Raw genomic sequence first — 15,179 nt, forward strand, 5'->3', positions numbered from 1 at the left:
TGAATACATTAGCTCCACAAAGCTAAGTCAGTTGATAAATAAATACTTGAAAAGCAATCACCTTTGGACTTAGCCGTAAAGGCTTCAAAGTATGTTCAAATTTAAAATGAAAACGACAAAATAGTCATTGACAAAAATTGCAAATTTTAGCAATCTACCAACAATAGTTTTTTTTTTCATTATACACAGAATTTTAGAGAAATAAGACCAATAGCATTTTTAGGAACAATAAGGGTTCCTTGTTATAAATAGTCAACCATGAATATATGCCTGTATAAAGATTGCATCATTAAGTACTTAAATTTAGAGGATACTACATGTTTCAGCAGCAGGTCTACCCAAATGACAACAATACAGAGATTAACATGGCACTTGCAGAAGGATGATACATAAATTCGTGAAATATCCCATATTTTTCATTCTTCAAATGCAAGAAATGAAAAACAGTTATTAAAAAGTTGATTACAAAAATACAAGTGTAACAATACAAGTAATTCATAGAATTGAAGGTTAGTTTGACATCAGTATATTAAATCTTCACCTGAGAAAGGCCTTTACATATCATAATCGTTACAAAACTTGAAATTAGTTAACATTGCCATTTTATCCCAAAGAAATAAAATAAGACAAGGACCTAGGAAAAAAAGGAATCTTAAACTTTTTCTATATGGAATGCAATTTGAAAGGACACATTTATTAATAAACATATACATTATATAACAATGTAGAATTCAAAGTATTATATCTAGGAGCGAATTAAATAGATTATGGATATTATACAAACATAGATATACTTTTTTCAGAAAAGCACCATGAACATCTTTAGTTTCTATACTATTCATTTCAAAAGATGTTAAAATTATTTCTGATTTAAAAAAAATCACAAACTCTGCAGAAATTATTATAGATGTATACAAACAACTCTTGAATACATTTTGACATCAAAGTCAGGCAATTCACTTGGAAGAACACCTGGGAATCCATGAATTTTTAAAGTAGGATATTGCTGTTGCTTTGTTTTGTGAAAAAAATTGTAGGGACACAAAGGATGGACTGGCATTTTTGAAATTTAAGAAAATTAACCAAACGATTACAACTTAGGAGAACAATCTGTACAGTCTTCCACAACTTCAAAGAGGTAGCAATACTTACTTATCCTTTTGGAAATACCAAATGCAGTTTCTTCCAAGTTGTTCTTCAGACCTGGTTTGATATAATGGTTCAACAGAAAGAGATACAGCATATAGTTGTTACTTCTATTCCCAGCAGCGAGATGCAAGGTGGTCAAGAGACCTTTAGATTGGGGATTGGTGTTTGCATCATGATGAAGTAAGAAAGAAGCCACTCTGGTATTATTCCACATATAAGCACTGTGCAGGGGTGTCTAGCCATTCAGATTTATTGCATGAATATCTGCCTTGAGCTACCAATTCATGGACAATGTCTAAGTGTCCACTCTAGGCTTCTCGATGAAGAGGGTTATACTCATCCTCATTCCTAGTATTCATCTGGGTGGCCTTTTGGAAAGTAGTCTCCACACCGTAGTAAGTTGAATAATTTCAGAATCAAAAAGAAATTTGATTGGATCCTACTCCAATTTTTTCTTGCAATTGATACCATTCTCACTTTTTCATCTTACTTCCTCTCTTCGTCAGAATTGCCTAACGAGAGACTTTGAGTGCCACTGGGAATGAGATGTCCATGTTTTTCCCCAATAGATTACATTGGTTGAACTGGTCAGAAAAATCTGGTGAATTTTCTGCACATATTTATTCACCATGATTTATTTTATCTTTTTCCATTTTTACTACTCTAAATTATTCTAACTGGAGAGTAGGGAATTTATAGAGCAGAGGAAAAATTTTCCTCAATATTCAAAGGTACAGACTGAAAATGATGACCAGTGGTGTCTTCATGTGCAGCTTATGCTAGGAATGAGAAAATAGGAAACAATGCCTTCTATGTAAATGATTTGGGATATACCATGTTATAGTGTAAGAGAACTCACTATTTAACATATGGGCTTAAATAGCTTTCTAGTAGCTTTCTAATGTTGGTATTCAACATTCGATAAAATGTATAATGCAATAGTAAAATAGAAGTCCTTTGTATGACTACCTAAATTCTTCTTTTTTTTTAAAGACATTTGTTTTCATCCAAAAAAATATTCCTCTCTATTGTCTTCAGGTGATTTTGATGATTGAAGATGCTTAATGAGAAGTCAAAATGTATTAGTAGTCCTTTGCTATCAATTAAGTTTCACTTTTTCTTCTTGGAGGATATAATGATCAAAGAAAGCAATCAGCAACAATCGTTCAGAATCATGCTTCCAGTGCAAATGAATTACCAGTAAGTAATCCTCGATACCATTATCCACAAAGATTTGTCACAGATACAATCAGCCTGCCTTCTCTAGCTGCTTTCCTAGCCTGGACCTATTCCTTCATTGTACAGGAAAAGTGTGATTCAACTGATTTCAGTCAGATCTGTTAGTAGAATTATCAAGTATTTAGATTCTTTTTTTTAAACTTAGTTGTGGGGCCTGAACTCTGGGCCAGGGCACTGTCCTTTAGCTCTTCAAATCAAGGCAAGCGCTCTACCACTTGAGCCACAGAACCACTTCCGGATGGTTCTGTTTATGTGGTGCTGATTTGGGAAATGGCAGAGCAGAAAGTGAAATGATGCAACCATAAATATAAAAACAAAATAAATTAGGATAATTATGGAGCAATCATATTGTCTATGAGAACCATGAAAGAGAAGAAAAGAGACACAGATGTGCAATGACCTAGCTAGCCACAAAATCCATGCTTCTAATCAATTGACAGAGCAAACAATTTTTTTAGTTTTTAAAAGAAATGGAAATAGAATATATGTATTTACTTGAAATTAGTAAAAACATTTTTAGTAGCCTACATAAAGAGTCAGAGATTTGACCAAATTACAGACAAGAATCTTAAACCTTGGGCTGGGATGGTCGCTCAGTGGTAGAGTGCTTGCCTTGCAGCTTACTACAGTGGGGAGACTACTTTCCAAAAAGGCCACTCATATGAATAATAGGGATGAGGATGAGTAAACCCCTCTTCATTGGGAAGCCTAAAGTGGACACCTGGACATTGTCCATGAGTTGGTAGCTCAAGGCAGATATTCATGCAATAACTGTGCATGGCTGGAAACCCCTGCACAGTGCTTATATGTGGAATATATTGCAACAGCACACAGACACACACACACACACACAAACATCATCATCATCATCATCATCATCATCATCAGATTTCTTAAGTATTTTTTGTGTATGGTCTTAAGAATAAATTTACATTACTAACTTGAATTTCTGACAGGACAATATCATCACTGTACATCTTCGTTGTATGCTCTCAGTTTTAAATTACTATCTAAGTATGTGCATTAGATAAGTATAGGAAAAAGTAGGAGCCACACCGGTGGCTTAGGTCTTTAATCTTAGCTAATCAGAAAGATGAAATCTGATGATTGTGCTTTGAAACCAGACCAAGAAAAAAAAGGTCCATTAGATTCTGATTTGAAAGTAACCACAAAAGCTTGAAATGGAGCATAGTATAAGCATTAAAATGCTAGCCTTGAGAAAACTAAAACAAAAAAAATAAATTCTGGAACACAGTCAGGCCCTGAGTTCAAGCTCTAGTATTAGCACCAAACTAATAAATGAATGAATGAATTAACTAAAAGTAAATTAAGTGGTCAAATGTGGAGAGGCAGGTAAAATGTGACACTGGATTATGTAGTATTAGGTAAAATGTGGACACTGGATTATGTATTATTTTGTAATAAGGCAAATTATCATTTTTCCTAATCACTAATATTTTATTTGAACTTTTTTATACAATAAATCCTGAATTTGGCATACATGTATATGTGTTTGTACATGTGCGCACATGTGTGTTTATGTGCGTGAGTGTGTGTGTTTGCAATGTTGCTTGCCAATGTGGACAGAGTGAGGCTGAAAAGAGCTGTGTTGAAATGTTATTTATCAGTGCTCCATCCTGTCATTTCAGTGGAACCACCCTTCTGTACATTTCATTTGTCAAATAATAACATCACCATAATCAAAGCATTTACACCATTAAGTTAGATAAAATAGATCACTTTCAGTTCTTAGTATATATTAGGCAAGAAGATACACATATAATTAGGTAGTGAGTTATTGCTGTAAGATGACTGTCAGTACAAAATATATATTTGACCTCTTAAATTGGATATACTTTTAAGATATACTCATGAAGTGATTTTGACCAACTCGACCAAGCAGGTATTACTCTCTGGTTATTCCTGTGAAACTCAAGGTGGATAAACACTTTCCAGATTTCTTTTGAAAAAAACATTCTTGGTAAGATCATATCTATTCACACTAAGATAAAAAACCCGTATTTTTTAGGTTTTAATATCCCATCATATTGACTGAAAATCAGTATTGTGGATATGTTTGTTAAATATACATTGCAAAAACAAACAAAAACATGTGTCACCTCCAGATTGTGGATGCATTTGAAGTTGTTTTGTACATACAAATGTTTCTTCATTAATTGTTCTTTTGTGGGAGTAACTATCGCAATATTAACAAATAAGGCTTTTTGAATATCTTTTCCAATATAAATAACATCCCAGAGCGAGTCTTGCAATTTCTGAAACCCCTTTGAATATTTTAGTGTTATTTCAATTCATTGACTATACAGCTAAAAACATTTCTGAAATAAACATTGTTAAAATCTGAAAATGTAAATGGGTATACAGGCTTTTTATGCATCATTTTATGAAAAGCCAGTTTTTATGAAACTAAAAGATATAGAATAAAAGAATGGAAGTGAATTGGGTGAGCTAATTATTAGTATAATTTTGTTTTCTATTAACCCAGTCCTTTGAATGTACATGATGAAGTTAAATTATGTGCTTTCTGACACTATGCTTCAGTTATTTTTAGAATCTTTGTAGTTATAAGAGTGAATTTGTAGTGTAAATAAATGTCTTTGAATATAATTAGGATTAATCTTTTGTTTTGTGTCCTACTCCCCCAAAATGAGTTATTTTCAAGTGTTAATAGTTTATAATTGAATCTTCAGTATCATAAGAAAATTTGAAAAAAAGGATTGTGCGGAGAAGGTGTAGCCGCCTCTACTCCGAACCTCCCCTTTGCCTCCGCACTTCTCTGGGGCCAGCAGCCACCGACCAGAGGCCTGGGACCGCGGGCTCAGCCAACGACCATGGGGTTGGTGTCCAACCAGCAGTTGGCAGGTGGCTGTGCCAAGGGGGAGGAGAAGGCGCCCAAGGAGCCACCATCGGATGCCGCTCAGGCGGCCGAGGAGCCTCAGCTGCTGCACTGGGCTGCTGCATCTGTAAGTGGTTCAACATGCATGGGGTTTGGCTTCCTATCCATGACAGCCCACCCCAGGGTCTCTCTCTACCCCCTAGTGGACGTCTTTGTGCACCAGTGTAAGCTGCACTTGGAGGGCTTCTGGAGCCTGAGGGAGGGAGAGGCTGTGGAGTTTAACTTTAAAAAGTATGCCAAAGGCCTAGAATCCATCCTAGTCACTGGGCCCAGTGGGGTGTTCTGTATTGGGAATGAGAAGTGGGCAAAGGGGAAGAACATGCAGAAGCACAGATCCAAAGGAGACAGGTGCTACAACTGTGGTGGTCTAGACCATCATGCCAAGGAATGCAAGCAGCCACCACAGCCCAAGAAGTGCCACTTCTGCCAAAGCATCAACCACATGGTGGCCTCCTGTCCACTGAAGGCTCAGCAGATCCCCAGTTCCCAGGGAAAACCTGCCTACTTTAGGGAAGAAGAAGAAAAGATCCATAGCCTTGCCCTGCTCCCCAAGGCCCAAAAGTGAGCCACCAGATCCGAGGGCGGCTACTCTTGCTAGCAGGAAGTTTCAAGGAGCTGGCATCAATTGGCAAAGTGGAGAAAGTGGGGATATGGGGTTGGTTGGCGAGTAGCTGGCACTTCCATATGTCTCAGGCCAGGATGTCCCAGCATTACCCCATCTTCTCTTTTGATGAGGGGAAGGGGTGATGCATAGGAATCCCATCATGGTCTATCCCAATTCAAGTGAGGGGCTTTGGGGCAACCACTTTTGAAACCTGCGTACTTTATATGATAAGCTTCACCTGCCCTATATGCTTCCCCTCCCAGCCCCCCAGCCTCCAGCTTGTAAAAGTGACCCAGATTGGCAAGTTGTTCCTTTAAAGAAGGATGTGTCCTATTTCTCTTCCCAAGGTGTGAAACAATTAAGCACAAGACCAGCAGATCCATGGGCCCAAATCCCCAAAGTGTAGTACCCCGGGTAGGAGGACCCATCAGGAGCAAGGCAGGGTTGTTTTGTTTTGTTTTGTTTTTTGCCTGTCCACCATCTCCTCCCCTGCACATCTTGTTTCCTCATCACCCTATCTTGAGCCTTAGTGCTGGGAGAGCTGGTCCAGGAATTGGATTGTGATGACAGGCAACATGGGTGACTAGGGAATGGCTGCAAACCTGCTGCTCTGAGCTTCTCCCCGCTCCCGCCCCCATTTCTGGGCCAATGTGATTGTAATTTACTTGTTCCCTTCGATAACTGCACTTTGGGTCCCGGCTTTCTCCAGTATGCCAAGCCGGCAGTATCTGTGCGAATGACATATCTTGTGCATTTTAATTTTTTTTATTATAAATATTCTGGTTTTGTATTTTTATAGATTTTAATCTTAAGGCCCTCCTTCCTGCACTGTGTTCTCAGGTACATGAGCAATCTCAGGGATAAATGGGCAAAAGCTCCAGGTCGGCATAGCAGGAAGAGTTTGTTGTTTCTATCACCATGGAGAGCAACCATTTGGAGTGCATAGCCTATGGAACTACTTCATTTTTGCCAGTTAGAGCTGGCTTTTCTGCCATAGAGTCCTCTTGAAACCCCCTCAACCCTTGGAAATGTTTCATGGGAGACTAGGCTTTTAATTGGGTTGCCCCATGACTTGTTCTCCTTCTGCTGGAAGAATGGAAATTAGTCTAAACAGGAAACGGTGGTGCAGACAAGGTAGAAGACGCCCAAAGAGGAAGCCAAGGTTAGTAATGATTGTCTAATCCTATGGCTATGCGATTTGTTTTCTTTCCATATACCACATCTATCCTTCACTAGGTTAGCCTGGGATTACTGTGCAAGTAACTGTATATGAATTTTTTTTCCTCTAAGAAATGGGAATTGATAAGTTTGGCTTTTAAGACCACAGATTTGTGTCCACCTTGTACTAGCCATGCAGGGATGGATCTATAAAAAGCAAGGACCAAAATCCTCAGTCTTGGCTTCCAGGGAAACCCATAAGTGAAGGCCGCTCTCTGGAGCCCGTGTCCTGCCCTGCTGCATAATTGTTCATAGTGTTGTGTTAGCTAAAGGAGAAAAAGGAGGTTTCGTTTACATGCTGTGAGTCACCGCAAACCTACCTCATGTGTTGAAACGGGACAAATGCAATAGAAAGCATTGGGTGATGTGTGTCTGATCCTAGTTTCTTGTCTCCCCACAAATGCTGCCCCCCTCTAGTTAATTGTATTTGTCTAGGCTCTGTAGGACTTTACAGAGTTTCTGAGTTGGTCATTGGCTAGGTGGCCTAGTTTGTGTAAATAATAATGTGTGGGTCTTTTCTCCATGTTCTTTTGGGGGTTTTATTGTTTACAAACTTCTTTTAGAATTGAGAAAATTAACCAAAGCATCTTTGACAGAAGGTTCTGCACTAGACAAAAGGATCTGAAGCTAAGTTGGCGGACCTTCTAAAGTGAGGATCTTGAACCAGTTATTCTTTTGATCCCTCACTTCCCCTATTTCCCATTTTGGACAAGAACTTCATTGGTAAAAATAATAATAAGTCCCTATCCTCTACCCTTTTCTCCCTCAAAAGAAAACCTACATGCCCGTACACAGATGACTCTTGGAATGTCTCTTCAACTTTTATGTGACTTATGCAAAGATTCTGAAGACGCTAGGGCTCCAAACTCTCCACCCCCCCACACACACCCACCTTGTTCCCAACCTGAAGCCATGTTTTTTATACGTAATTCTCATCAAATATGACATTTGTGACCAAACCTGTTTGTTCTGTAATACTAGAGAAAATCAATGTGGCTTTCCATGTAGAAAATGGGGTCAGGAGACCAGGAAAGGGAATATGAATATATGTTCAAGTCACTCAGGAACTTGTAAACAGGTGCAAGAAAAGTTATGTCAAAGTGACCACAAGATTGTTTAATGGAAGACGGACGAATGTAACGCCATGTTTACTGCTAGAAACCAAAGCTTTGTGAGAAAACTTGAATTTATGGGGAGGGAGGATGGGAAAGTGTGTACCTGTCTGTCCTTTCTCTGATCCCTGAAGACTAAATCTCCCTTGGGCTTTTATGATACCAGTACTGGGGTGTTTTATTTCATGATTGATTTGTGCTGTATCCGAGTACTTCCTTTCCCCCTTTCTAATCATTTTTTTTTTTTTTACCACATACTGACTCTTCCTTTACCTTTCTTTTCCTGGGAAAATACAATAAATAAATAAATATATAAATATTAAAAAAAAGAAATTTTGAAAAAATGTAGTAGTATTGATGTCTTTTTTAGGGAGTGGAGTCTGGTAGTGGGGCCTGAACTCTGGGCCTGGGCACTAGCTAGCAAGATCAATAGAAAGCCCACCGATTGGGAGAAGATTTTTACTAGCCATACAACGGACAAGGGTCTCATATCTAAAATATACTTGGAACTCAAAAAATTAAACCACCCAACAACAAATCCTCAAAGAAACAACTGCCCAAAAAATAAGTGGGTGAAAGACTTAAAGAGAAGCTTCTCTGAAGAAGAAGGATGGCCAATAGACACATGAAGAAATGTTCAACATCCCTAGCCCTAAAAGAAATGCAAATCAAAACAACATTGAGATATCACCTCACTCCAGTTAGAACAGCAAAAATCAAGAACTCTAACAACAACAGATGCTGGAGGGGATGTGGACAGAAAGGAACCTTACTTCATTGTTGGTGGGAATGAAAACTTGTTCAACCACTTTGGAAAACAGTATGGAGGTTCCTCAAAAGACTTCACATAGATCTCCCCTATGATCCAGCAATCCCACTTTTGGGCATTTACCCAAATGTTTACAAACAAGACCACACTAAAGCTACCAGCACAACTATGTTTATTGCAGCATTATTTACCATAGCTAAGATATGGAAGCAACCCAGATGCCCCTCAGTAGATGAATGGATCAAGAAAATGTGGTATATATACACAATGGAATTCTATGCCTCCATCAGAAAGAATGACATTTCCCCATTTGTTAGGAAATGGAAAGGCTTGGAAAAAATAATATTAAGTGAAGTAAGCCAGGCCCAAAGAAGCATAGGTCCCATGGTTTCCCTTATTTGCAATATCTAGTATAGGTATGAGTCAAGCAGAAAAGGTCAGATAATGTGATGTTAGGAAAATGAACCCTTAAATATGTATTTTAATGTTTTCGTTTCTTTCATGCATATGTTTCTAACGCAATTATAAGATTATTTCTTTGTTGCTTTGTATGTCCCTCCCCCACAGTGTAACCCCCGCTTTCACTATATTTGATGTCAGTATAACATGTGGAGGAGATGGGGGCAAATAAGTCGTTTAAGGATTCAGGTGGACCTGTTGCAACAATGAGAAGTACAAAATGTCATGTCAAAACCAGCTTTGCAATGTCGGTGGGGGGGGGGAGGGGGGTATAATTGGGTGGGGGGAGGGGGGAGGCTGGGAAGGGAGGTGAAGGGTAAACAAAGGAGGAGGCTGCAATGCTTGGTAAGAAATGTATGCATTATCCTGCCCATGTAATTGTAGCCCCTCTGTACAGTATGTTCTCAAATAAAATAAAATAATATTATAAAAAAAAAACTTTTCAGCTCAAGGCTAGCTCTCTTCCACTTAAGCCACAGCGTCACTTCAAGCTTTTTTCTTATTGCTTATGTGGTGCTGAGGAATCAAACCCAGTGCCTCATGCATTCACGGCAAGCGCTCTACCACTGAGCCATCTTCCAACCCTTTATGTCTTTTTAAACCAATTCTATTCAGAAGTTGGAAAAGCTTTAATTCATGCTTAGGTCTTGGAGTTTATGATTTTTTATCCTCTCATTCCTAACATTAATGATAGGACAGTCTGCATTTTTGGGTATGTAAAAGGTAAAATATTTATCTGGTGTCAAAGGTGATTTTTATATCAGTCTTGCTTTAATAGCATTTTAAAGTAGTACCTTTCTCGCAAAATGTTGGGTATAAAAAGCAATCAAAAAACTTCTAATAGTAAACAATTTAGGTGTGCTACAATGTGGAAATGATTGGTATATAAGACCTGCAGACTGTTGCCATCAGGAATTAGGGAGATCATTCTTTCAGTAAGACAGTGTTAAACAGAGATAGGCTCCCCAGGCAGTGCAGTGTTGAGTGAAGGGATAGAATATGATTTCTGCTATTTTGACCTAGAAATCAAGAATGTTATATTTTAGTCTCTAGATAGTGCTAGATGGTGGAAATGATCTAATTCACCCAGCTATAGATTGAGAAATAAGTCCACTAAACTTTTGGCTTGGGTTCTGTTCTCAAGCCTCCTAAGTAGTTAAGAGTATGCATGGGATCCCCTAGTGTCAAGCAGAAAGAGTATGTTTTTTAAAGCAACTAGACATAAATATGACTTAGGCTTGTGAATACCTCAGGAAAAGAATAAAAGAGCAGTGAACTATAGAGAACAGCAGACTTTAACTAGCTACTCAGAAGCTGAATAAGCTTAGCTAGCTACTCGCGAGTCTGAGATCTGAAGACCACTGTTCAAAGCCAGTCCCATCATGAAAATACAAGTCATTATCTAAAAAACAAAAAAACAAAAAAAAACACAGAAGTGTAGTAGTTGCTGAAAGTGGTAGACCACTATCCTTGGGCACAGAAGCTTAGGAATAGTTCCCAGGGACTAACAAGCCTCAAGAATGATGAATGCATACATGAGTACATGCACATGTGCTTGTGCATAATCACACATGCATGCACACATACACAAACACAAATGAGTATTTCAATGTGAAGTTCTTTATTTTTTTTACCTTGCTATACTTTATTTCCCTCTATTAGTTCACAGATTAACAAAAACAGCTAAGGAACTATTTACATAAAACTCATCATGTTTCTCTAAAATCTGCTCGCTTTTTGGAAGCCTGTTTTTGTTTGACCCAAAAGTAAGTTATCCAGGAAGTCAATTCATCACTATTAAGTCTGTAGTATTAGATGATAGTTTACGTTACTCCTAGCAATATGATTTTGTGAAATCCTACATCAAGGAACATATTTCTTGCCCTAGAAGAGAAACCTCTCTCAAACAATTAATAATAGCTTTTTCTCCTCCTGGCATTCATCTGTAGTTTAATTTTATTCATATATTTCATGATCTGTCTGTGTATGCCAAAGGCTGACGTGAAAATAAAAACACCCTTCTCAGCACTTAGCATGTGTTTACCATTCATTGATATGAAGGTGTTTAAATGTTACTGAAATTGCTTTGGAATAAATAATGTTCACCCTGACTATCTTGAGGAAGAAGAATTGGTTTCTCAGCACTTTAGGTAAGAACTTGAGGGAAAGAAACAAAAGGAAAAGTGAAGAACAACTCAACAAATAGATTCAAATGAAACAAAACAACCCAAGAAAACACTAATTAATTCAGTACTCAAGAACCTGCAGGAAATGAAAGATTAAAAAATAATCAGCTATGACAAGCTTACAAAATCCTGACTACATGGGAGTGCACTGTTGTGAGGATAGTGGCTAAAGCCCATACTGAACAGAAAGTTCTGTACACAATGTCATGCACCTGTTATTCTTAATTCCAGGAAGAATAACATCAAGTAGACGGAGGCCAAGATCATACACAAGTAGGAAGTCAGTTTCTAGCTGAAAAATAATCAGGATAACTTAGGGCTGGGTCATGACAAAGTGGTAAGAACACCCATTTAAGTGGCACAAAACACTCAATTCAAACTCTAATATTAGGGGTAATAAAGAAAAAAAACTATGATTTTAAATAATTAGAACGATTGTAACACTTGAGTATTTGAGTGGAGAAAAAACTATGAGAAAGATAGAATGAACCTACGTTCCAATGTTTCTACTTTAGTGATAATGTTTAGTGGTACTTCAGACAAAACAGAGTTACATTGCAAATGAGCATGGATGTACATTTGGGTGATGGAAATACTCTACTTACACAGGTGTAAATTAAATAGATTTTTGGGGGTAGAATGTAGTTCTTGAACTAAGAGCCTGGGTGATGTCCCTGAGCTTTTTCTCTCAAGAATACCACTCTACTACTTTGACCCACAGTTCCAATTCTGATTTTCTGTTGGTTACTTGGAGATAAGAGGCTCATGGACTTTCCTGCCCAGGATGGCTTCAAACCACGATCGTCAGATCTCAGCCTCCTGAGTAACCAGGATTCCAGGCATGAGCTGTCGATGTTTTTAATAATTTAGTAAATTGTATAGTTACAGAAGTTATAAATTATCATTGTAACCTATGTAATATATGTGTGTATGTTTAGATCATTGCATAGATAGAAATATTTCAACATATTTCTGCATCTACAGTAGATTTACGAAATCATCCTTCATTATAAAATAAAATGGAATCAAAAGTTAATAAGGACCAAAACAAAGAGAATTGTTACACGTTTCTTTTTGTTGAATGCAATATGAATTGTGAGAATCAGTTTGGGAAAACCATCTCTACTTTAGCAAAAGGAATAACTGCTATTAATTCCAATCCATCTATTTGCCCATATTGTGCATCCAAACACATGAGTGTCAAAATCAAACCATACTTTTTGCCTTTGTATTTAACTCACTTGTTATAATTTAGGCGGTAAATGAAGTAATCAGATAAAGATTAAAATAATAGTAAGCGAGGCTATGAATTAGAACTGAAAATGATTTTAAATATGCTAGTAGCTAATTAAAATGCATATTTCTTAATTTCACTCTGTTATGTCTCTCATTCCCACAATAGGAAAATACATAGAAGGTTCTCACTAAATTATATGTACAATTATTAAAAATGTATTGAAAGAATATGGACACTGTGTGGTTTTAGCTTATTGAGACCTATATGGTGTAGTGTGTTTTTGAGGACTTGCAAAACGTTGTGATGGAGATGAAGGGAAGGATGTGCTTATTCTGGACAACAGGTTAGAGGATTGCTCCCAGAAAGATATTTATGAATTCTTCCAAAAGATTACAGTAAAATCACTTTCACAACCATGTTCACTATTGCACTATTCACCGTAGCCAAGTTATAGAAACAGCCCAGATGCCCTTTGGCAGAGCGATGGTTGGCAAGATTGTGTCATATATACATAAGAGAATTGTACCTATCCATTATGAAGACTGTTACATTATTTGCAATGAAATGGATAGATCTAAAAATATGTTAAGTAAACTAAATCAGAGCCAGACACACAAAGGACCCATGTTCTTTCTCATATTGAAGCTAGAACTTTATACAAGTTTACACAGCAATATTAACCAAATCATGCTATTTGCAGAGGAGTATTTAAATGATGTCATTTCTATATGAAATTGAACTTTTAATCCAACAAAATGAATACTGGGAAACTATCACTTGGAAGAAGTTAGGGGAAGTCAAAGGGAAGGAATAAAGAGAGTTATGGAGGAAGAAAGTGAAGACATAATATTCAATACAGATAGTATGAAACTAGAAAAAAATAACGTGTGGTGAGGTTTTAAAGGGTAGGGAAAAGTTATATAATGATCCATTATACATAAAAACATGATTTATTGAATGGAAATTCCCTTGTACAACTAGTTAAGATAATATAAATATAATTAAAAACAATGGAGATCTTAAACTGTGTTCTCTTAAACCATGAAACAATATAATAGTTTCCTCCTCTGAAATTTTCTTTTCAAGTATTTCCCTTATAGTGACAGAAAAATGATCAATGCAATGAATATCAATACATCATATACTACATCATAAAGAGACACAATATAAAATCAGAGTAAAAATGTTAGAATTCATCACATGATAAAATAACAGGTAGAATTTGCCAAATGCTAATTGATTATTTTCCAAGACTTTACCTGTGGCATCTAATTTATCCTCACAATAATTGTATAAAGTGGAACTACTTACGTTTTTAATCCTCAGATTATGATATTGAAGTCTTCAGAGTTGTAATTACTAGTACAACATTGCACACATGGTAAGTGTTAGCCTGAGGTCCATCTCCGACTATATCAATTAACCTAATTCTATTTTATGACTAAAATACCAGCACTAGTCTACAAATTCGAGGAAAAATTCCCTGCAGATCCAGGCCAGTCAAGGTAGCAAGCTAGACAAGTTGGTGTGCAACTGATGCCACTGATGATGGGTAGGCTAAAAGGACAGATCAGGGGCATGTTCTTGTGGAAAGGGAACCCCTATCCTAAAATTAACCACTGATATGATGCAGGCCTGCAAGAACAATATACCCCAAGTTGAAATCCCCACATTTTCCCACAACCAAAATAAGTATATACATTAACATCCAAAAACTTAATACAATTTGTTTTTTCTTCTAATATCAGCTTTATCTGATTCTCATATGATGTGACAGAATAATTTCTTCATTAAACATGATAATTTAAAAAGACCTAGAAAATTCTTTCTCACTTATTAAGTACAAATGAATGGCAAATTGCCTCATTTCTTACATATTTGACTACCACTATAAATTTGTCTTATGATTATTATTAATAGTAATATATTCTGATTTATTACTTCACTTTGTAACAGTTTTTAAACTTTTTGCTTTTCTGCTGAAGTTGAATTATTTAAATAGTATCATCAAAGTATATTCCTTGGGTATTTAGGGCAGTTTTTTACAAAGTTTTTAACCAATGGCTTCTAAGAATTCTTTTAACTTTTTTTGTCGGTTGTGGGGCTTGTATGAATTCTTAATTGATATATTATTTGGTTTATTTTTAATTTCAAGTTAATTTTATTGTAATGGTAATGTACACAGGGGTTACAGTTACATAAATGTGGTAATGAGTACATTTCTTAGGGAAGGAACATTGTTATATCTTCCATGGATATGTCTACACTCAAAACAAGAACTACTGATGC

The 15,179-nt window shown here is 36.8% G+C and overlaps 2 pseudogenes; both read left to right on the forward strand.

Annotated features, from left to right (window-relative positions):
* The first annotated feature begins 317 nt into the window (after positions 1-317).
* LOC138803623 (U6 spliceosomal RNA) lies at positions 318-417 on the forward strand (annotated as a pseudogene).
* Positions 418-5,240: 4,823 nt separating this feature from the next.
* On the forward strand, positions 5,241-5,870 carry LOC138803616 (protein lin-28 homolog A pseudogene; annotated as a pseudogene).
* The last annotated feature ends 9,309 nt before the right edge of the window (positions 5,871-15,179 follow it).

The sequence above is a fragment of the Dipodomys merriami genome, unplaced genomic scaffold (assembly GCF_024711535.1).
Source record: "Dipodomys merriami isolate MVZ:Mamm:240054 unplaced genomic scaffold, mDipMer1.0.p SCAF_344, whole genome shotgun sequence".
Classification (NCBI taxonomy): domain Eukaryota; kingdom Metazoa; phylum Chordata; class Mammalia; order Rodentia; family Heteromyidae; genus Dipodomys; species Dipodomys merriami.